The sequence below is a fragment of the Canis lupus genome, chromosome 37 (genome assembly GCF_048164855.1).
Source record: "Canis lupus baileyi chromosome 37, mCanLup2.hap1, whole genome shotgun sequence".
Classification (NCBI taxonomy): domain Eukaryota; kingdom Metazoa; phylum Chordata; class Mammalia; order Carnivora; family Canidae; genus Canis; species Canis lupus.
The window spans coordinates 19,692,221-19,714,713 of record NC_132874.1 but is presented as its reverse complement, the minus strand read 5'-3'; the positions used below and the strand labels follow the sequence as shown (position 1 = coordinate 19,714,713).

General features: G+C 42.2%; 1 long non-coding RNA gene across 2 annotated transcripts in view; it reads right to left on the bottom strand.

Annotated features, from left to right (window-relative positions):
• Nucleotides 1-21,798, bottom strand: part of LOC140626025 (uncharacterized) — a 48,427-nt gene extending 26,629 nt beyond the window's left edge. For both annotated transcript variants that reach the window (XR_012025267.1, XR_012025266.1), the window contains exons 1-4: nucleotides 21,693-21,798; nucleotides 21,458-21,539; nucleotides 20,828-20,882; nucleotides 14,111-14,220 (exon numbers count right to left, since the gene is read on the bottom strand). This is a non-coding gene — a long non-coding RNA (uncharacterized lncRNA). The remainder of the gene's footprint in view (nucleotides 1-14,110; nucleotides 14,221-20,827; nucleotides 20,883-21,457; nucleotides 21,540-21,692) is intronic.
• Between the last annotated feature and the right edge of the window lie 695 nt (nucleotides 21,799-22,493).

Below are 22,493 nucleotides of genomic sequence, written 5' to 3'. Positions count from 1 at the left end.
CAACAATGGTTGCTACTCTATCACGTCCTCAGTCTCTTGAAGAACCCTTTGAATGGAAGGTAGGGGTCAGGCATTGTGATGCTTCATCCCTAAATGCTTCTGTGTCTTTCTAAAAATAGAAGTGTCCTTCCAAAGAGCCATGATGGAAACACTGCATCTAAGAAAATTCACAGTAATTACCTCCTATCATCCAATACCCAGGCCATATTCAAATTTCTCCAGTTGTTCCCAAAATGCCTCTTAGAATAGCCATGCCTTTTCTGCTCTTCATCATCAGGTTCTTTTTTTTGTTTTGTTTTGTTTTGGGTATCGTTTTGAGCTAGGATCTGATCAGGGTAAACACACCACATTTGATTGTTAAGTCTCTTTAGAGTCTTTTAATCCTTTACTTTAGGGCAGTTCTCCCACTTTTTACCCATAATATTGGTGTTTTGTTGTTTTGTTTCTGTTTTTGTTTTTGTTTTCTTCAAGAGTCCCGGACAGTTTTGTGACATTTCCTATTTTCTGGTCTGGCTGCTTGTTTAACCTATATCAAGTCAAGCCCCTCTATTTCCTGTGAGTTGAAGCATAGGTCTAGAAGCTTGATTAGGTTTGGGTCAAACATTTTTGGCAAGAACACCTCATTGATGATTTTGTGTAGTTCATGGCCCATCCTTTCAGGAGATCGCCTCACCAGGAGGGTGAGGTCTCCTGAGTAAAGTGGTGACCATCAGATCTCTTTGTTGTAAAAGGCAGCTTTCCTCCGTGCAATTAGCAGGTGACTCTGGAAAGCTCTGTTGGTATGTGTGACTATCTTGTCTCCCAACAGCCCTCCACCCAATGCTTTAGCATCTATCAATGATCCTTGCTGATAACAATTATTTCTTTAACAACCCATCAATTATTAAATGTCTAATGGATGAATGGGAAGGAGAAAAATGAGTATTGAGGGAAGAAACAGAGAACAAGACAAATGTAGCGAACGAGTGCAAAGTCTTTGCCAAGACCCACTTCAATATACATATAACTGTTTTCAGAGTCATGGGTCCTTTAAGGAAATGCTGGCCTGAAGCAATGAGCAAGGAAAGCCAGAAGCTCGACTCTGTCACTTTAGGAAGAAGTGAATGCATTTCAGCGAGTCTAGGCATCGACATTTTGTTCTGACCTTCATCCCCAGCTGTAGCCCAGAAAGAGCTAACAAGTCAGGGGGAGGTGTGACACCATGCCACAAACCGGGTATTTGGACTGTGGATTTCCTATATGACCAGGAGGAGGTAGCGCCAGGCCAGGCAATCTGGATCTCTTCCTACAGGGCTGGTCTACAGAACACACTCAACAATAGCCATTTATCCAGAACTCTCAGTTCCAAATCTTTACTTCTTTCCAAATAGTACTAGCCACACTGTCCAAAAACAGGTTTCTTTGAAAGAAACAAGTGGTCACTTTGTTGACAATGAATACATGCATTGTCTTAGGTAAATTGCTCTCTTTCAGAGTTTAGGAAATTAAGTCTGTCCCCATAAAGGGTTTACTGAATGCCCACATCAAAGAATATTTCACATCGACTCATATCTTTAAATCACTTCACGCGATCTCAAAGCACACGTCTTTTTAAAGACACCCAATACTGAAAACTTTGTTCCCGTTCTGAGGCCCTCAGATTCTAGTTATGACAAGCAAGAACCAAACCCCCCAAAAGGAACTTAAAGTTTACTTCAATAAACATAAGGAGCAAGCGTAGACCCTCTGGCAAAGAGCATAAAATCCCATAAGAGAGGTAAGTCCTACAGAAATTCTACAGCCCACAAGAGAGCGTGAGATGCAGTCAGAAATGGGTAAAAGGCTGTGAGGAAGACAGCCGTGCACATCACTTCTCTGAGTTGAGGAATCAGAGAAGGTGTCTCCCTGGGGGCTCCCCCAGGAATGGAAAATTATTCCCCACAGTAGGAACAGACTCCCGGGACGTCAGCCAGTGCTGACTCACCAGGTAATTATGAAAGTCTGAACGTATGCTGCTCTAGACAAGTTATGGTTTCATGACTCCCTGGAGAGCACTATAATTATTTCAAGGAGAAATTTTTTTTTAGGCCTTATAGTTTGTTTTGTTTTGTTTTGTTTTAATGTATTTGAAAAGGACAAAAATTCAGATTCACTTTAGTTTAATTTAATGTATGCATGATTTTTAAAAAGAGGGAGAGGAAGGAATTATGTTTTCAAGCAAACAGCAACAGGGTGCTCCAGCTCCTAATGGGTCGGGAATTTGGAATCACTGCTCCAGACAGCAGATGCTAGATAAATGATGAATAGACAAATTCTTCAGATGCTTTTTTTTTTTTTTTTTTTTTTAATAAAGGACTTTAGTGTCTCTTGTCAGTGATTTCACCCCACCCCTGCCTTCCAGCTTCCCGGGTCCCTAACCATCTTTTGTGTCATGTTCTGTACACTACCCATCACCAGCAAACTAATTTCACACAAGCCTTACATCTCTCTCCTTCAGAAGTAACTGCAAATTTGTCAGACTCTGACTTTACCGGGCTCAGAAAAACTCCACTAAACAAAACATTCCAACTACTCCAAAAGGAGCTGACAAGAAACTCATAATGTGAGAAATTTACTGCCAATTATACAATCTCATTATCCATATCAGCAGTGGAGACTTTAGATATTGGAAGCAAATTCTGACTTTAAAAATAAAATGCAGGGAGAAAGATGTCACCCCCATGATCCTGAAACATGGTAAAATTGTGTGTGCGATTTTTTTTTTCTAGCACATACCTAATAATACTGTTTCTGCTATTGAAAGAAGACAACATCATTCTCTTGTTTAAAAAGTTTAGGCCTAGAAAAACTTCCTTTATCTTAGGGATGGAAAATTCTGCTTGAAGGTCTATACCTGGGACGCCTGGGTGGCTCAGTGTTTGAGCGTCTGCCTTTAGCTCAGGTTGTGATCTCGGGGTCTGGGGATGGAGTCCCACTTCGGGCTCCCTGCAGGGAGCCTGCTTCTCCCTCTGCCTATGTCTCTGTGTCTCTCATGAATAAATAAGTAAAATGTTTTTAAAAAAGCAATTAGGAAGAGAATGGCCCAAGAGAGGGGCCAGATTGAAGACAACCAAACAGCAAGGCAGCGATGTTGGCCTTCATCTGATGGCTCTCTGTTAGTTCTACCCTAGTCCCATCCTTGTCATTAGAAGAAGCATGGACAGGTGTGATGTTGTGCAGGTTGGCCTTGTAAGATATTCTGACAAAAGAGAGGGCAAGTGCAACCAGACACCGTGCAACCACTATAAGAATTATAAATATTAGGGAAACTTGGGTGGCTCAGTTGTTGAGCATCTGCCTTCGGCTCAGGTCTTGATCCCGGGGTCCTGGGATCAAGTCCGACATCAAGCTCCCCACAAGGAGCCTGCTTCTCCCTCTGCCTGTGTCTCTGCCTCTCTCTCTCTCTCTCTCTGTGTGTGTGTGTGTACGTGTCTCTCATGAATAAACAAATAAATAAATAAGATCTTTTTAAAAATTATAAATATTAGCATAAATGATGTGAATGCTTAAAGTCTAATTACTAGAGGAGAGAATTTACAAGTCTTTTAAAGGAAGATAGAAAGAAATACAAAAACATACAATCTAATATCTTTCTAAACTTGAGTTATTGAATAATTACTGCTTGATCTAAATCTTTTTTTTTTTTTTACTTCTGCTTCTGCCTCTAACTTGCCTACTTTTTTTTGAAGGTTAAGAGAAAAAGGACTATCTGCATGTTCTTTTGTTTATACCTTTGCCACAAAGAAACCCCAAAGATCTTACAACTGATCAGTAAGAACTTTCAGGAGGAGGCAACATCACAAAGTTGGAGAGAACCAAGACCGCAGCTGGAGCCGCCAAGATTCGATGCTGGTGTTGACCCTGACAAGTGGTGTAATGTCACTCTACCTCAGTTTGCTCATCTATAAAATGGAGACAACTAAAACATCTATCTCAAGGTTGTTGTGTAGATGAAGTGAAACAATCCGGGTCAAGTGTTTGGCACAGTGCCTGAGAGCAAATCAACAGTGTGTCATTACTGCTGCTATTATGATCATCACCACATCCCTCCCCAGCGATCCCAGCTAATCTGTGAGCACTGAGATCTTTCTCTGCTTCTCCTGGAGAGCTCTGTAGGAAAGGCATTTCCTCTTCCAGGGAACTTTGGCTGCAAAACAAATACTGGATAATAAATAATTAAATAACAATTAAAAAAGGAATGTAGACATTTACACAATGGGCAACCACAGAGCAAGACTGGCTTCTTCTAATGGATGAATGTTTCCCCTGGCAGCTAGATTTTTAAGAGTTTTTCCCACCATTTTAACCAAACAGAAGAATGCAAAAATAAAGTTATCACATGGTTTCCTTAGTATCCAAATTTAACTCCGTTGAAGGAAGGGAACGAAGGAAAGAACGAAGGGACTTGATGGCTACTCAGAAAGCAGGGAGCATTCATATATTAAAAATAAATGCACTGAGCCAATTCTTACTTCAATTTGCCTGTTCCATGTACTAGATTGTTTGTATTTATTTGTTTTTTCAGGTGTTTGTTTTCTTAGGTAGTGTTCCAAGTTATAGTGGTGGGCTTGATATGCTTTTTCTCCATAGATGAAGCAAGTCGACTTCAAGATTTGATCCTTTTTCAAAGATTATTTATTTATTTATTCTGAGAGAGAGAGAGAGAGAGAGAATGTGTGTGAGCAGGGGGAGGGGCAAAGGGAGAGGGAGAGACAACCCTCAGGCAGTCTCCCGTCTGAGCATGGAGGAGGATGCTGTCCTCCCAGCACAAGGCTCCATCCCAGGACCATGAGATCATGACCTGAACCTTAATCAAGAGTCAGACGCTCAATCAACGCAGCCACCCAGGCAGCCCTGAATCTTTTTATCTCTATAAGTTCACCAAAAGACTAGTTGGCATCAAACAAAAGGATGAGGTTAATACAAATCCCCCCAAATAACTCCTATTCAGTAGCAAAATCGACTACTTTTAACTCTTGGTAGAGAGCCAAGCTAATTGTGAATCCTCATTTCTTCACCAGTCATAAAGCTTTGTCTCAGGGTTCCCAAAATTTCCCTAAGAGCTGCTAACTTTCCAGATAGGGCTCACCTGAACTTTGGGTGACCTACTTGTCATGTTTATGTCCTCCCACAGCTCTAGGTATCCTGTAGTTGCAGTCTCTCCCTACACAACAAAACTAAAGGGTCTGGGGTGTGGACGAGTTCAAGTCCCAACTACCAAAGGCACAGCAGAAATGAGCAGAAATGCTAGCCACAGAGCCTCCAGTGGTCTATCACTCTCCTGTAGGATCACCTGTAGAATTGGTTTTACTTATATTGTGATTCTAAGCATTAAATCTTGCCACTAATCCCTTACTGCACAATTCCTACCACCCACCAAGAGGTAACAGAAAGTTGAATCAGATACTCCTTCCTTAGGTTCCCAAGAGCTGATAATTGAAAATACAGATTATTCACAAAGGCTTAGTTTTACTCCAAACAGAAATGTGAGGGTCAGTTTGGGTGTTGCTTTTAATCTGTTTGATACTGATTCGGTGTGCTTTTCTGGCCATCTACTCATCACTTTCAGAGGGAAGTTCTTCTTATGTATCCTGGCTTCCTTAAGCAAAACAAAGTTAAGACAATGCTTTCACCAAAAGAGAATGCTAAAAAAAAGTTACAGTAAAAGACCAAGAAGTCAATACAGTAGCACTCGGTGGCTGAGAATTTACCTTACCAACTCCATCCCTACTAAGATAGAGGTGATAGTTAGTGTAGGTCTGACTGGCAGTGCTGTTCTTAGAAAAACAAAGCAAACAGCTCAAATCCAGTTCCTAGAACCAATGGCTTGCAGAGTTTACCAGTTTCTACAGTAAGAAATATATTTCCACCTTGACCCAGTACCCAGGCACGCGAACTGAAACAAAGGTTTCATGAGTCAACACCTCCCCCAACTGCAGGCAGCACTCAGTGGTGTTGGCCAACTCTGCTTGATTTCATTTTTGAAATGTTGGTGGTGACTTAGTAACTGATTTCACTATGCTAATGGGTTGCAGTTCACAGTTTGAAAAACCAAGCCCTAGAAAATCACCTCCTGTGCCACACAGGTCAAGAAAAGTGCTCATGAGACAAAGACCAATGTTTCAGTTCCCATTTCAGTCCCTGATTGAACACTGCTTCTCCATCGCCAGGGTTCGAGAAAAAACTTCTTATGGCATTTGTCAAAATGGTAAGGAAGACTTTATTGAAGACTGTTGAGTAGAGCAGAGAGATGGAACTCAACCCCAAGTACAAAAGAATGAGTGGGGATTTATAGCCAAGGAACGGAGTGAGGGGATCAGTGGATGGAAAACCAGCATGAGGAGCATGAAGAGGAGGGGATTCCTCTAACCTGACCTAACAGAATTCTTGCTCAGAGCTGGCCACGGAAGCTAAGGACAGCATGGGATCCAAGGTCAAAGCCCTGAAGAGAGCTCAGAGGAACCTGACTAAGGAGAGAGTCCTTTTCATCTGTTGACTATCGGTAGTCAACAGAAAGATGGACATTTTTTTTTATTACTAATGGAAAAGAAACCCTCAAAACAGACACTGAGATGATCTCCCAGCAGGCAGAACTACCAACAGCTCAAAGCATGGCCCGTGGGACTTTTACCCAAACCTCCGACATCCAGAGGCTTCCCTAAAATGACAGGAAAGGAATTAAGGATCAGAAGAGGAGACTTCAGCAAATAAAAGACTTTCTGGGAAACAGAAAAATGGTAAAGATTTAGTAATTAGCTGCAAGCCAGGGTACAAGGGCACGAGAGGTGGCCAGTCCTCTTGCAGAACCCGCAGTGCGGGGATCCCTGGGTGGCCCAGGGGTTTAGCGCCTGCCTTCAGCCCAGGGCATGTTCCTGGAGTCCCGGGATCGAGTCCCACGTTGGGCTCCCTGCAGGGAGCCTGCTTCTCCCTCTGCCTCCCTCTCTCTCTCTCGAATAAATAAATAAAATCTTGAAAAAAAAAAAAAAAAGAACCCACAGTGCTGTAAGCCTTTGAGGCACTGGACACCCAGAAAGACAGGTGTGAGTCCCAGGTCTGGACAGGAGAGCAGGTCAAAACCCTGAAGACGGGCTCCTTGTGGGCTCCATGTGCCCTTTCCTGCCCCTTTCTGCCAACAACTGCCCCTACCCCATACACACTACTGCATTCTCACCCACGCTTCAGTCAAGAATGGGAGATGGTGCTCTGGAGAAAATTAACCTGGGATTCTCCAGAATTTGGGGACATGAGGTATGGATAAATGAAAATGAGAGATTGGGGTCTTACCCAAATCTTTAATCCATTTGGAGTTAATTTGTGTGTATGGTGTAAGAAAGTGGTCCAGTGTCATTCGTTTCCATGTGTCTGTGGCTTTCCAGTCTTCCCAACACCATTTGCTGAAGACTGCCTCCTTTACCCATTGTATATTCCTGCCTCCTTTGCCATGAATTGACCATACATATGTAGGTTTATTTCTGGGCTCTCTATTCCACTGACCTTTGTGTCTGTTTTTGTGCCAATACCATATTGTTTTGATTACTATAGCTTTGTAAAATAGTTTGAAATCTGGCAGCGTGATACTTCCAGCTTTGTTCTTCTTTCTCAAGATTGCTTTCACTGTTGTAGATCTTTCGTGGTTCCAAAAAAATTTTAGAATTTCTTTTCTTTTTTTTAGAATTTCTTTTCTATTTTTGTGAAGAAAAGATCATTGAAATTATGCCTGGGATTGCATTGAATCTGTAAGTGCTTTGGGGAGTATGGATATTTTTCCTATTAAGGCTTCCAGTCCATGACCATGGAATATCTTTCTACTTTTTGTGTCATCTTCAATTTCTTTCATCTTATAGTTTTCAGTGTACAAGTCTTTCACTTCTTTGATTAAATTTATTCCTAGGTGGGGTGCCTGGGTGGCTCAGCCATTCAAGCATCTGCCTCTGGCTCAGGTCATGATCTCAGGGTCCTGGGATTGAGACCCTCATAGGGCTTTCTGTTCAGCAGGGAGCCTGCCTCTCCCTCTCCCTCTGCCTGCTTGTGGGCTCTATCTCTGTCTCTCTGCCAAACAAATAAGTAAGATCTTTATTTTTATTTTTTATGTATCTATTTTTTAAAAGATTTTATTTATTCATGAGAGACACAGAGAGAGAGGCAGAGACACAGGCAGAGGGAGAAGCAGGCTCCCTGAAGGGAGCCTGATATAGGACTCAACGCCAGGAACCCAGGATCACTATCTGAGCCAAAGGCAGGTGCTCAACCACTGAGCCACCCAGGAATCCCAATAAATAAAATATTCTTTAAAAAAATTTTTATTCCTAGATATTTTATTCTTTTTAATGTAATTTTAAATGGGATTGTTTTCTTAATTTCTCTTCTGATAATTCATTATTAGTGCATAAAAATGCAACAGATTTTTGTATACTGATTTTGCACCCCACAGCTTTACCAAATTTGTTTACTGGTTCTAAACACTTTCTGGTGGGGCCTTCAGGATTTTTTATATATAAAATCACGTTGCCTGCAAATAGTGATGGTTTTGCCTTTTACTTTCCAATTCGGATACCTTTTATTTCTTTTTGCTGTCTAATTGCTCTGAGTAGGACTTCCAATGCTATGTTGAATAAACATGGTGAGAGTAGGCACTCCCTTGTTTTGTTCTTGATCTTAGAAGAAAAGCTCTTCACCATTGAGCTTGATGTTAACTATAGGCTTGTCATAAAGGGACCTTACTATCCTGAGGTATGTTCTGTTTATACCCACTTTTTTGAGAGTTATCATAGGTGGATGTTAAATATTGTCAAATGCTTTTTCTGCATCTATTGAGGTGATCATATGATTTTTTTTTTCCTTTCTTTTGTTAATATGATCTATCACATCTCTGGAATAAATCCTTAACATCTAAAGTGAGTGCCTTGCGGGCAGTGTATACATTCACTGAGACCATCTCCATAAGCCCTAGATGTGTGACAAATCTGAAGCCTGCTGCTCAGGCTGGAGTCTAGGACAAGAAAATAGGCCTTTTCCACATGAAGCCTCAGGGTGTGTCTCATTCTACTATGTGTGGTGCTCTGGGTGTGGTAGTCTGCCAAGAACTGTCTCTCTGATTATTTCACACACATGGGGCCCAGAAACACAATCCCGCCTGGCCACCATAGGACACCATGGCATCCCCTGTGTGGGCTGCACATGCTCACTAGCTTCGACAGTATTACGGGAGTGGTGCAGAGGCAAGATGCTTGCCTGGTGGCTTTGGCAGGGCTGTGGGAGTAGCACAGGAGGGGGCACTCACCCAGTGGCTTTGGTGGGATCAAAGAAGCAGTACAGGGGGTGTGCATGTCCACCAGCACAAGCATATTAGAGGGAGAGTACAAAAATGGCACCCATCAATACCAGCACTAGGAAGGTAGAGGGATAGTGCATAAATGGTGCTTGTCAACACCTCTGTCCTCAGAAAAAGTCCCAACAGGCTCCTGCCCCTCTATATACTTTAAGACTAGCAAATAAATCTCCTTCACATATGGTGTAGGCATTTTTCAAACTGTTGTTATGAGCTGTGTCCTAGAGCAAGTGAGTTTGTGCATAAGCCCTTTATGAATGGAACCCATGTTTTCTATGAATCTCCTGAACATAAGCTTTGTTGGTTTTCAAAGCCAGACATTTTAGGGCCTTGTGGGATCTCCAGTGCAGATTCCAAAGGTTGAGGTGGCCGACATGGAGTGCAAACTGATAACTAATGAAGGAGAAGCTTCTTATTTGTGAGATCCATTTCAGTCGTGGGTTGTGGCACTAGAAGTAGGGTTTTTGCAGGATCACGTCTCTGCCTCTCCCACCCATAGTCATTTTATCTATTGTTGTGGAAGAGCTCTTCAGCTGGTTTTAATGTCTTTTCTGGAGGGAATTTTTCCATATGTAGCTGCAGATTTGTCATGTCCATGGAAGGAAGTAGATCCAGGATCTTCCCATGACACCATCTTAAACCTGAGGGAAAATCATTTTTAGCCTAAAATCTTATGCTTGTCTAACTAGAAATCAAGTAAAGAGTAGGACTCATTTTTAGACATGTAAGAACACAAGAAAATTTACCTTCCATGTATTCTTTCTTATGAAGCTACTAAAGGATGTGTTCCAGCAAAACAAGGGAGTAGGTCAAGAAATAGGAAAGTAGACACTCCAGGAAACAGGAAATCCAGCACAGGAGGGCAAAAGGGAAATACCAGATGATGTTAAATTCCCAGCATGTTGGCCAGCTAACAGAGGGCTCCAGGGAAGGGTCTCTATGAAAAGGTTGTGACAAATAAAATCATGGTTTCAGAATTTTAAATAGAGATCTTAAGTTTAAAAGAATTATAAGAAGATTTTCATCAGCCAGCAGCTGGAGCCTGTTGCACAACAATTCTTGAACAGATAAAATCTCCTAACTTTCGTTTATGGAAAAGTACATTTGAAAATCGCTTTGTGCTCAGCTAGGTCTTGAGATGATTGGGCAGCAGAGATGAAACCCAATGGTCCTCAGCAGATGAGGAGAGGACACATAACTAAAGGTTAGCAAACTTGAAATGCACTATTCAAAAAGGGTGATGATAAGACACACCTGAAAGAGGTCTCAGTTATTTGTTCAGTAAAATATTTACTACCTGTAAGTGATCACAATACTTGACAAGGAGAGTAAAACTTTTAAGATCAATGAAACAATCCTGAATTGCATTCATCACTTTGTCAGTAGGTTAGTAGCAATCTTGATTTCAGAATGCATGGATCAAGTTCTGTTTATTATGAAGGCCGGTTTACTCGATATACCCTTCCCCCCAAGAAAAACATTAAAAACTGATCATGTTTGAGCCTTTGGAAAACAACACTTAAGGACATTTAACAGACCCAATGAAGATGTGGAAAGAATTAAAGCCAGATATACAAAAGCTAAGGCATTTTTTAAGAGTATGCTTAAGTACAGTAAAAACAAAAATTTGTTCAGTAAAGAAATGTAATCCTAATTTATAACTCACTACTTGGCTGTGTAGAAAGCAATATTTACATAGTTTAAAAATGTAAACATTGTACTAATGAAGTAAACAACATACCATGGGAGGGTGGGGTAGGGGTACATGGCATCAACCTGTAATACAGAAACTATTTTCAAAGTGTGGACAGGTCTTAGGAAAACAAAGATAGGGAAGTACCCTGAGCTAACAATAGCAGGAGGTCATTGCCATTTCTAGGCCTGAATGTTCAAGCGCAAGGGGAGGGACAGTTATCAGAACCTCAGAGAGCAACTGTATAGATAAGGCTGGCTGCCAGAAGAGGAGAAGGAGTCTTATCCTTCATGCCCCCTCCAATCCAATCTCCTGCTGATGCCTCCATTAACCAGATGCAACCCAAAGCCTAAGGATTCGGGAGCCTGTGCACTTTATCCACAAAGGGCAGCCTCCCTGGGGATAGGCTGGATAAACGAATACACCTGGAAGAGGTAGACAATGACCAGCAGAGAGCTAAAACTTCACGACCACAAAAGAATAATGTCAAAAATTAACACGTCAAAAAATAATACCACTAACCTGTTATTTAGAATTGAACTGGCCAACCCTCAAAAGTAGTTGCCTCTGGAAAGTAGAAAGAGTTGAGAGAAGGTATGCAAGAAAACACTGTTTTTCATGGTAAAGCTTAGAACTATTAGAGTTTTTAAATATTTGCTTAAATCACTTGATTCGAAATAAAAATTAATAAAATGTTTAATTTTTTTTAAATGTTTAATTTTTAAAATTTTAAAATGTTTAATTTTTTTCACCATTTGGTGAAAAATGGTGAAAAAAAAAACAGAGAGAGAGAGAGAAGAGAAGAGGGGAGAGGAGAGGAGAGGAGGGGAGAGAAAGAGAGGAGAGGAGAAAGTAGACATAAGGGGAAGAAAATTGTACCAATTTTGTCTTTTGAATCTAGCTCTGGTAATCCTGTCACCTCCCTGGGCCTCAATTTTCTCACTTATAATGCAAAAATAATAGCCCCTATCTCAGAGAGTGGTGGAGAAATTTGAATGACATCATATATATAAAACATTTGACACAGGATAAGCCCTTAGCTAATGAGAAAGGGCTTCACAGAGCTCTAAAGAAAGGGAGCAAAAATCTTAAAGTCACTAAAAGACAATGCCTTTATAATTGATTGACTTCTTTTACAGCTTCTCTTGAAACCTCAGTATCTAAAAGAGTCTGGCTAATGTCAAATGTTCAGTAAAAATTTGTTGGTTGAAAGAGTGGAAGTGTTCCATCACAGCACTGCCAGTGCACTTTCTGCCTCTCTCCTTGATTTGATGTAATGGGACAAATTCAAGGGCCTTGTGATCTGATTCTGTAGGTTTCGCCTTGACTTTGACCTTGCAGTCAGTCTCATTTCTCTGATCTTTCCAGACTACTTCTCTGCAGCCCCCAGCCACCCCCTGTAGGCCCCCAGCCTAGCCCCCTGCAGCCCGCACCTACACTCCTGCAGCCCCCACCCATCTCCCTACAACCTCTCTGCAACCCCCACATCTCCTTACAGCCCTTATCTAACCCTCTACAGCTAGGCTCCTCTGCCATCTTAATCCTATTTTGTATGTGAAGCTTCTCAAACCCATACTCCATCCCTGAAGCCTCTCTCCAGCCTAAACACCAAGTTCTCTGCACTCTGTACTCTGGAGTCTCTTCTGTGAAGATTGTGAAGCAACTAACCCTTGAGTGCAGGAAGGTCCATTAGACTGACATCGCGGAGGATGCTCTATCAGTGGCTTCACAGCAGGGAACTGAGGCCCAGGGGTGCTCTCTAACACAGTTATGGAAGGATTGAAGCTCCACAAATGATGTGGAAAAGAGGCTCTTGTGGCTCTCTCAGTGTCAGGCAGTCCTGGCTTCATCTGTTCACACTTGGGGAAATGCTCCAAAGAAAGGTTCTAATTCCACCTTCGTCCTGTTCTCTGGCTTCTCCGTAAGATGCAACGTTCTGGTTAGAGAAAACTAAATCCTTTGAAATTAGTATGTGTTAATATTTGTTTAGGGAAACCTGGGTCAGTCAGTTAAGTGTCCGGTTCTTGATTTCAGCTTAGGTCATACTTCTGGGGTCATGCCAGTTCAGGCTAAGTGGGCAGTCTGCTTGAGATTCCCTCTCTCTGCCTCTGCCCCTCCACCCTCCTCTTTCACTCTCTCTCTCTCCAATAAATAAATAAATCTTAAAAAATTTTTGTTCACCATGTAGGACACATTTTTTTATGGCCTTTCAGTGAGCAGCCCTTTTTCACTGCTAACAAAGCCCTTAATATGGAAGCGACTGCTCCTTGTCAATAGCCGTCTCCTCTTTATAGTCATGGGCCCAGGGACGTACATGTGTCCAGGGCCTGCCTCCAAAAAAGATCTCTTTCCCTCATGAGAGGTGCAGGAGGAGGCCCTTTGTCAAGGCCCTCCTTGCTTCCTGCCTGGATTCCAAGGTGTGTGGGACAATCGATCCTCCAGCTGATACAGTCATCTCTGATTAGAAAGTGAGGTGTTGCTGACCCACTGACGATGTAAAGGAGCAAGAGCAAAAGGGTCAGACCCTCAGACATCACTGAGTCACATAACCATTCCTCGGCCCACCTTAATGGTCTAAGTAAGGTATTATTGGATTTTCTGCAGCTTGGAGTCAAAACAATCCTAAACGATGCAATGTGAATGCCATTAATAGCAATATGAGAGTCAGTTTTGTCTGTTTCATATTGTCTAAGAGGACATGGGTGTCCTTTTGTTCGAAACTCAACTCCAGGGGCACCTGGGTGGCTCAGTGGTTCAGCGTCTGCCTTCAACTCAGGTCATGATCCTGGGGTCCTGGAATCGAGTTCCCCATCAGCCTCCCTGCAGGGAGCCTGCTTCTCCCTCTGCCTGTGTCTCTGCCTCTCTCTGTGTCTCTCATGAATAAATAAAATCTTTAAAAAAAAAAAAACAACTCTACACTGGTACTTGGGACTTTCTTGCAATGACAACTATGATGTCTATGAGTGGTATCAAAATCTTTTACCATCAAGAAAGAACTGACATGGTCATACTTCTCATTCACAGTCCAGATACTGCCAATTTTGATAGACCACAGGATCAGTGCCACTTACCTTCCTTCTAGGGCCAACGGACGCAATACTACACAAAGTTGTACAATTGTGAGTCACATTGCTTCTTATGACACTGGGAAAAGTCTTCTAGAGAGGCTTTCTGAAGCTGTCTGGAAAAAGAGAGATAGGTCTCTTACCTGCCACAATGCCAACACAGCACACACACCGCAGATCCTACTGATGGGCCTCTTTTGGAGAAAAGCAGAAACCCTCCCAGATGCCATCTTGGCCCGTGTTTATAGAGAGATACTGTCTGGATTCCATCTTTGTAAGGAAGCATGAGTGGTGCCCTGGGAGGCTCTAGAAGATTTGCAGCATGCTTTGGAATTGTTGCTTTTCTTCATAATAGGTGGGTAATAGAACACACCTATGTCTTCCAGAAGAGGAGATAATGTGAAACAACACAGCCTATCCTCTAACGATAATGGAGACAAGTTCTCAAATGTCAATGGGCACAAAAGTGACTCAGAGAGTGTGTTCAAAATGCTGATTCTGAACCCCCACACACCACTTTTCTCCCTCACAATGAAGAAAATAAGGTTGATCACATTATTAACATTCAAAATGTAAATGTGCTAAAAAGAAAAAGAAAGACAATTAAAAACCTGAAATGCCCCTACTCTGAGAGAATTCACCATTATAATGTTGGTGCTTGTCCCTCCATCTGTTTTCCATGCATTTATACGCACCCAATGTTAGTTTACAAAAAGTTGGCAGAAGTGGCTATTATCCAAGATGCCTTTTTAAAAAATTTTTTCTGTGTTCATTTTGCCTTTCCTTCCCCAGAAAATCAATGTTAATATTCTGGTATATGACCTTCCATTCTTTTCACTTATTGATAGAATCCCACATGAAAACACTGGAAGATATACAAAATTATTTTTGCCATTATTTTTACATAAAAATGTGACCATGGGCACCTGGATGGCCTCCTTGGTTAAGTGGTGGACTCTTAGTTTCAGTTCAGGTTGTGATCTCAGGGTCATGAGATCGAGCCCTGTGTCAAGCTCCACGCTCAGTGGGGAGTCTGCTTCTCTCCCTCACTGTTTCCTTATGCCCTTCCCACCACTCATATGCTCAAATAAATAAATCTTTTTAAGAAATTAAAAATAAAAAGATGTGACCATGTTATTTATATATATATATACATATATATATATATATCTTGCTTATTGAACTTAACTTTTTTCACAACAATTAGTACAGCATTAATTCACCCTTTTCAATAGCTGTATATTTCACAGCATGAATGCTGAATGAATATTTATTTATTTATTTATTTATTCATTGCTCTAGTATAAAGCATTCTATCATACACACACACACAAAAAAAAAACTCAAATAAATTAAAGATCTAAATGTGAGACATGAAACCATAAAAATCCTAGAAGAGAGAGCACTGGCAGTAATTTCTCTGGCATCAGCTGCAGCAACATCTTTCTAGATATGTCTCTCAAGGAAAGGGAAACAAAAGCAAAAATAAACTACTGGGACTACATCAAAATAAAAAACTTCTGTGCAGCAAAGGAAACAACCAACAAAATTAAAAGTCTGTGGAATGGGAGAAAATATTTGCAAATGACATATCTGAAAAAAAATTAGTGTCCAAAATATAAAAAGAACTTATACAAATTGACACCCCAAAAACAAATAAACCAAGTTAAAAATGGACAGAAGACGTGAACAGACATTTCTCCAAAAAAGACATCCAGATGGCCAACAGATACATGAAAAGATGCTCAACATCGTCACTCATCATCAGGGAAATGCAAATCAAAACCACAAAGAGATATCACCTCACACCTGTCAGAATGACTAAATCAGCAACACAAGAAACAAGTGTCAGTGAGGATGTGGAACAAATGGAACCCACAAGCACTATAGGTGCAAATGCAAATTGGTGCAGCCACCATGGCAAACAGTATGGAAATTCCTCAAAAAGTTAAAAATAGAACTACCCTACAATCCAGTAATCACACTACTAGATATTTGCCCAAAGAATACAAAAACACTAATTCAAAGGGACACACGCACCCCTGTGTTTATAGCAACATTGCCTACAATAGCCAGGACATGGAAGCAGCCTCAGTGTCCACTGACAGATGAATGGATAAAGAAGATGCGGTGTGTATATACCAAAAGAACAAAATCTTGCCTTTTGCAATGACATGGATGGAGTTAGAGAGTATTATGCCAAATGAAATAAGTCAGTCAGAGAAAGACAAATGCATATGATTTTACTCATATATGGAATTTAAGAAACGAAACGTACAAACAAAGGGGGGAAAAGAGAGAGAGAGAAACCAAGAAACAGAGTCTTAATGATAGAGAACAAACTGATGGTTCCCAGCAGGGTGGGGTAGGGGGGGTGGGTGAAACAGGTGATGGGGATTAAGGTGTGCACATGTTGTGATAAGCGCTGGGTGATGTTCAGAAGTGTTGAACCACTGGGGTGCCTGAGTGGCTCAGTCAGTTAAGCATCCAACTCTTGGTTTCCACTCAGGTCATGATCTTGGAGTCCTGGAATCCAGTGCTGCATCTCACCCCTTGTTTAGAGCAGAGTCTGCTTGAGGTTATCTCCCCCTCCCTCCTCTCCTCCCTCCCCCTCTGTTCCTCCTCTCATTTGCTCACACGCACTCTCTCTCTCTCTCTCCCCCAAATAAATAAATAAATAAATAAATAAATAAAATCTCTACATTGTACACCTGAAACTAATATAACACTGTATGTTAACTATACTGGAATTAAAATTAAAAACTTAATAAAAGTATAAAATAAAATTTTTTTAATTTAATTTAATTTAAAAATTAAAAAATTTTAAAAATAAAATACTGATTCTAGTAGCCCTCCACTCTAGAGTTTTGATTCTGGAAGTCTGGGCCTGGGCCCTAGAATCTCCTTTCAAAATATACCCACGTGGCACTCAGTAGGAGATCATCAGACCCTTTGAAAAATTAATTACAAATAATTGAAATCCACAGATTATCCAAAAAGTTCCATTTTTGGCAATGATCTTTGCCTCATCCCTTCTCCTTCTTTCATTTTGTTTTTCATTTTTTTAAAAGATTGCATTTATTTATTCATGAGAGACATAGAGAGAGAGAGGGGCAGAGACACAGGCAGAGGGCGCAGCAGGCTCCATGCAGGGAGCCCAACATGACCCCAGAATCACGCCCTGGGCCGAAGGCAGGTGCCAAACCACTGAACCACCCAGAGGTCCACCTTCTCCTTCCTTCATGTCCTAATTTCGTCCATCAACCCTCGCCTTCCTCCCTCTCTCATATTCCTGCACCACTTCCATCTCCAAATGTGACCTCGCTCTGAGAGTCACTTTAGCATACCAGAATGTAGGCCTCCAAAAGTCTCTACGAAGTACACGTGCTCTTCCTCAGATAAGCTCGCAACATCTACTGAGCATTTTTCAGGGGCAAGGAAACCAGTGGTGGCTCAATCCTTTCTGTTCTCCCAGCCCCTCATCTGCTTCTCTTGACTCCATTCACCTTCACCATCTCATGCCCCACCTCAGGAGCATCCTACACCCTCATAGGCTTCTCATCAGGTATCCAACCCAAACCCAAGCCCCATGCTCATCTTTCTCCACTCCCTCTCCCTTCTTGTCCACATGCTTTACCTCTGTGGCCAATCTGATCCCACAGTTCCAGATATCTCCTTGCTGTGGCAGACTCCTAAGTCTCTCTGCTAGTCTGCTGGTCTGCCTCTACGCCAACCATCTGCTCACCGGTACTTCCAAACCCCACACACCAAAACTCAAGTCACCCCTCACCTATGTTCCTGTTTCCTGTTTCTAATACACTGACCTTCCCTGGTTCAAGACCTTGCATGATCTTTGACATTCCCTCTTGGCCCCGTATTCAATCCTTTACCATTTTTTTACTCACTTCTCCTTTCCTGTTTCTCTCTGTATGTCCCTTTCATTTACAATACAGGCTTTGTTTATGTCTTGACCTCAAACCTAGTCAAGGTTCCTTGGTTTCCAGAAAGAAATGACTGGTCAACCCAAGGAGATTATTAAAAGGCACAAGGGCATCTCAGGACACAGAATTGGAAATGTAGCTGGACCTCATGGGAAACAGGTTGGATCTGGAAGGCTTTGGGGATAAGGTTGCTGCTGCTTCCAGCTCCTTTTCCCCACTTGGCCCATCTGGTTCTTCTGCCTGGATCCCTTTCTGTAGATTTGTCTCATTGTCCTGCTTTTCTCCACCTAGACTGTTTATGTCCCCAAGTGATTGTCCCAATCTCTCATGTGCTCTTAGACTAAACTGTCTCTTTCATTTAGTCCAAATTTTGGAAAGAGAGGTTTGATGGACCACTGGCCAGCCTGCAGACAGCCAGATTTGCCATGAAGCCAGCTTTGATTCCAGCATCTGGATTAGTCCAGGTAGAATTATGGGTGTTAAGACAGATCAGCAGCATCTACTGATGAGGATTATTTCCTAGACAAAGAGGATGTTTAAAATGTACCCCACAAGGGCAGCCCAGGTGGCTCAGTGGTTTAGCGCCACCTTCAGCCCAGGGCATGATTCTGGAGTCCCGGGATCGAGTCCCATGTCAGGCTTCCTGCATGGATCCTGTTTCTCTCTCTCTCTCTCTCTCTCTCTCTCTCTCTCTATCGGATAGATAAATTAAAAAATCTTAAAAAAAAATAAAATGTACCCCACAAAATTCTACTATAGTGGCTCCGGGAAGCTGAGTTACAAACTAGTGGCATGTCCAGAACCAAGATTTTACCTTTCTGTTATGAAATGAGAAAAATAACAATTGTGTATGTGTGCATGTGCATGTGTTTATGTACGTGTGTGTGTATGCGTGTGTGTTAAAAAGAGGGACCATATGTTATATAAGATTTCAGATGTCCTTTTTGAGAAAGACTGTCCTTTATTCAGAGATAATGTCCTTTCTGCTTATGGAGGTCGACATGTCTTTGCACTTATGAAATGGTAGTGGCTTACATGGCTGTTTGTGCCTTTATTTAGCAAAATAAAATGTTGGGATGCCTCGGTCATTTACTTAAATTTGGGGGGAAACTTGGCTGGTCCATGAATGTCTTGGAGTGTCTTAGAAACATTATACTGGGATCCCTGGGTGGCACAGCGGTTTAGCGCCTGCCTTTGGCCCAGGGCCCGATCCTGGAGACCCGGGATTGAATCCCACGTCGGGCTCCCGGTGCATGGAGCCGGCTTCTCCCTCTGCCTGTGTGTGTGTATCTCTCTCTCTCTCTGTGACTATCATAAATAAATAAAAATTTAAAAAAAAAGAAAGAAACATTATACTATGCCTTGATTATTTGAATAGCTTTCTACACGGTCGCTCTGCTTTCAAGATCTCTTTCCCATCTACCTGAGACATCACTAGCAAGTTAATCTCTCTAAAAATTTTGTAAGTCTATTTCCTTGTTGAAGTCTTCAAGGGCTTTGCAATTATTATGAAATAAAATAGAAAGTCCTTGACCTCTAGAAACTAACTGCAACCCAAATCCCCAGCCCTTTCCCACTGCTCCCATCCACACCTGCCATGTGTTCCAGACAAGGCTCCTTCTTATCCTTCCTACCCCTGCCCTTTCCCACCACCCTGCTTTCCAAACTACCTCCAAGAAATCCTCTGATCCTCTCAGCTAAACTGAATCTTTCCTGACTCTGCATTCCTTTATTAAAATACTTCTACATTCTTAGAACACTTATTACAGTCTGTGTCATCGTGTGGTATTTGTGCATTTCCTATACATCCTCACTAATTGTAAACCCTTGGGGGCAGCTACCATGCCTATGGACCAAGTGTGGTGAAGGTGGTGAAGGTGGAGGCATAGAACACAGGATTCAGAGTATGGCTCTGTTCTGTGTGATTTTAAAAATGTCACTCAACTAGTATGAACCTCCACTCACTCATCTTAAACTGGAGAGGATAACTGCTCAGAGTCATCGTGTGGTGAGTGAGGTCACCCATAAAAAGGTGGTGGGTTGTAATCACAGATTTTTTTTAAAAAAGTGATTTTTTTTCTTGCTTGCATACAGTGGACAGTCATAAAATATTTGTCCAACTTAAGAACCTCATGAATGAATGAATACTGCAAAAAAGGAGGCTTACCTGGGGTCCAATAGGCGATCTCACTATAAAATTAATATTAATCTTTGTAGGTGATTACTGGGGAAGATTCCAGTAAAAGAGTTCAAAAACATTTGAGCAACACAACACATTGGAAGAAGTACCTCACTTCCCAAAGGGACCACCTCAAAGGATGATGCTCAGGTGCAAACACACATGTTGGCCTGTTTCTTTCTCTTTCTTCCTTCCTTCCTTCCTTCCTTCCTTCCTTCCTTCCTTCCTTCCTTCCTTCCTTCCTTCCTTCCTTTCTTTCTTTCTTTCTTTCTTTCTTTCTTTCTTTCTTTCTTTCTTTCTTTCTTTCTTTCTTTCTTTTCTTAAATGTGACTGCTCTCCTTGGTGACTGGCCATACCCCATAAATGGACCTATTTGCTTTTGATCATCTCTCTGTTCTCTGCTCAACCTTGGTAAACTGGCTAATGACCACCTAAATGACTCAAAATCAGACAAAAGATTGGGACATATGGAAACATCTGGATGGACCATCTACTGCTGAACTTCCTGTTAAGTAAAAATAAACATCTTTGTGAGAGAAGTCACTTTTTGTTCCTTGCTGCTAAAGACATCCTAGCAAACACAAAGTCGAGAAACCATCTTACCCTGTTCTTTCATATCCAGAAATCAGGCTGAGAGCCCAGAGGTGTTTCGGGATGTCTGTGGGCAGAAAGATTAGGGAGAGGAACCTCAGCGGACCTCACTGTTGTGTGTTGAGCCCTACGGTGCTGCATTAGGCATGACTCTAAATTCTGTAAGTGCCTACCTTCCCATGCACCTCACAGCATCCCTAGGAGAGAGGTGGCCTTACTTAGCCATTTATAAGCAAGAAAAGTGCTGAGAGGTTAAATCATTTGCTAATGTTACACAGCCATCAAATGGACTGGTGAGATTTTCTCCCAGGCAGGCAGGCTCTAGAGTCCACCTACTTTACCACCGGTAACAGAAGGAAGGTCCCTCCAGGTGCCATTATTTGGGGACCAATCTGGCCTGGAAAGGTCCACACAATCTTCCCTTTTGGGCTCACTTTTGGGAGGAGGCGGGTGATGAAGGCTAGCCTGAAACTCAAGGGTGTCTGGTCCATGACTCAAGTCCTCCCCACAGTATCCAGGCCACACCCCTCTGTGAACCCTGGCTTCCTCCCTGCTCAGGCCCCAGCTCCACCAGGCCCACGGCCTCCCCACTTCTGCTCCTTTGGAACCCAAGGCTTCACACATTCCTTCTCACCACCGTACATGGGCCTGAAGCCTCCTCCTCCCTCAAGCACACTCTTGTAGATGCTTGCTTCACTTGATGCATTCCACCCCTGGACATCCTCTGGAGATGACACAGAGAGGGAGAGAAGAAAGATCAAAATAACTGACAAGAGTTCGGGGGAAAAGTGCAAAACCCCATATCCCTCCTCAATAAACAGCCACTAAAATTGTAGTGACTGTGCCCAATTTCAAAAGATGTGTTCATGGTCCATACATTTAAGCCTCATAAACATTCTGGTGAAGAGGTCTCGAACACATCTTCATTTATTAGGGAAATAAAATCTCACAAACACAGTAGCAATAGATTTAGAGTATTCCATTCTAATTATTGTCAAGGTAACAGAATGTGTACTGTCCTACCTGATAAAATATAGCTGTGGGACCTGTGCCCCAGGATTCCATCTCTCTGCTTCCATGACAATAAACAGTGATTAGATTTCTAATGTGCTCTGGGTGCTGGGCTGAGGCTCCAGGGAAATGAGCTGACATGATGTTTGGTTGGATGCTGAGAGATTTCTCATGCAGAACTCTTTCTCCCCCAAAATGCTCACACAGCACTTCAAAAACAATCATCACTGCTGACTGGAAGCACCAGCAGTTGGGGTGACCCTTCGTGTTAGCAACACCCTGAGACTTGGGGCTTCTACTACTTGGCTATTTCGGACATTCTTCTCATCTGTGTCTAGGGGTAAACCACTTGTCCTCCACACCAAGCACAAAGAGAGCCTGTTCCACTCCCCAAGACACAGCCACTTCTCAAGGCATCTTGTAGTCGCCTCGTTCGTAGTCTAATTGTTCATTAGCAACTTTATAGGGAAGAGAATTTGCTTTATTCATCCTTGGAATCCTCACCCTTTCCCCATCCACTCCTTCAAAACTCAACCCTGCAGGTGGCTGGAGAACTTCCATCATTCCTGGAAGTTGAATGAACCCATGAGGGATGGAGGGATGGAGGGAGGGTGGAGGGTTCACCATTGGTGAAACGGTTTGTCCTCTCCAGGCTGAGGCTTCCCTC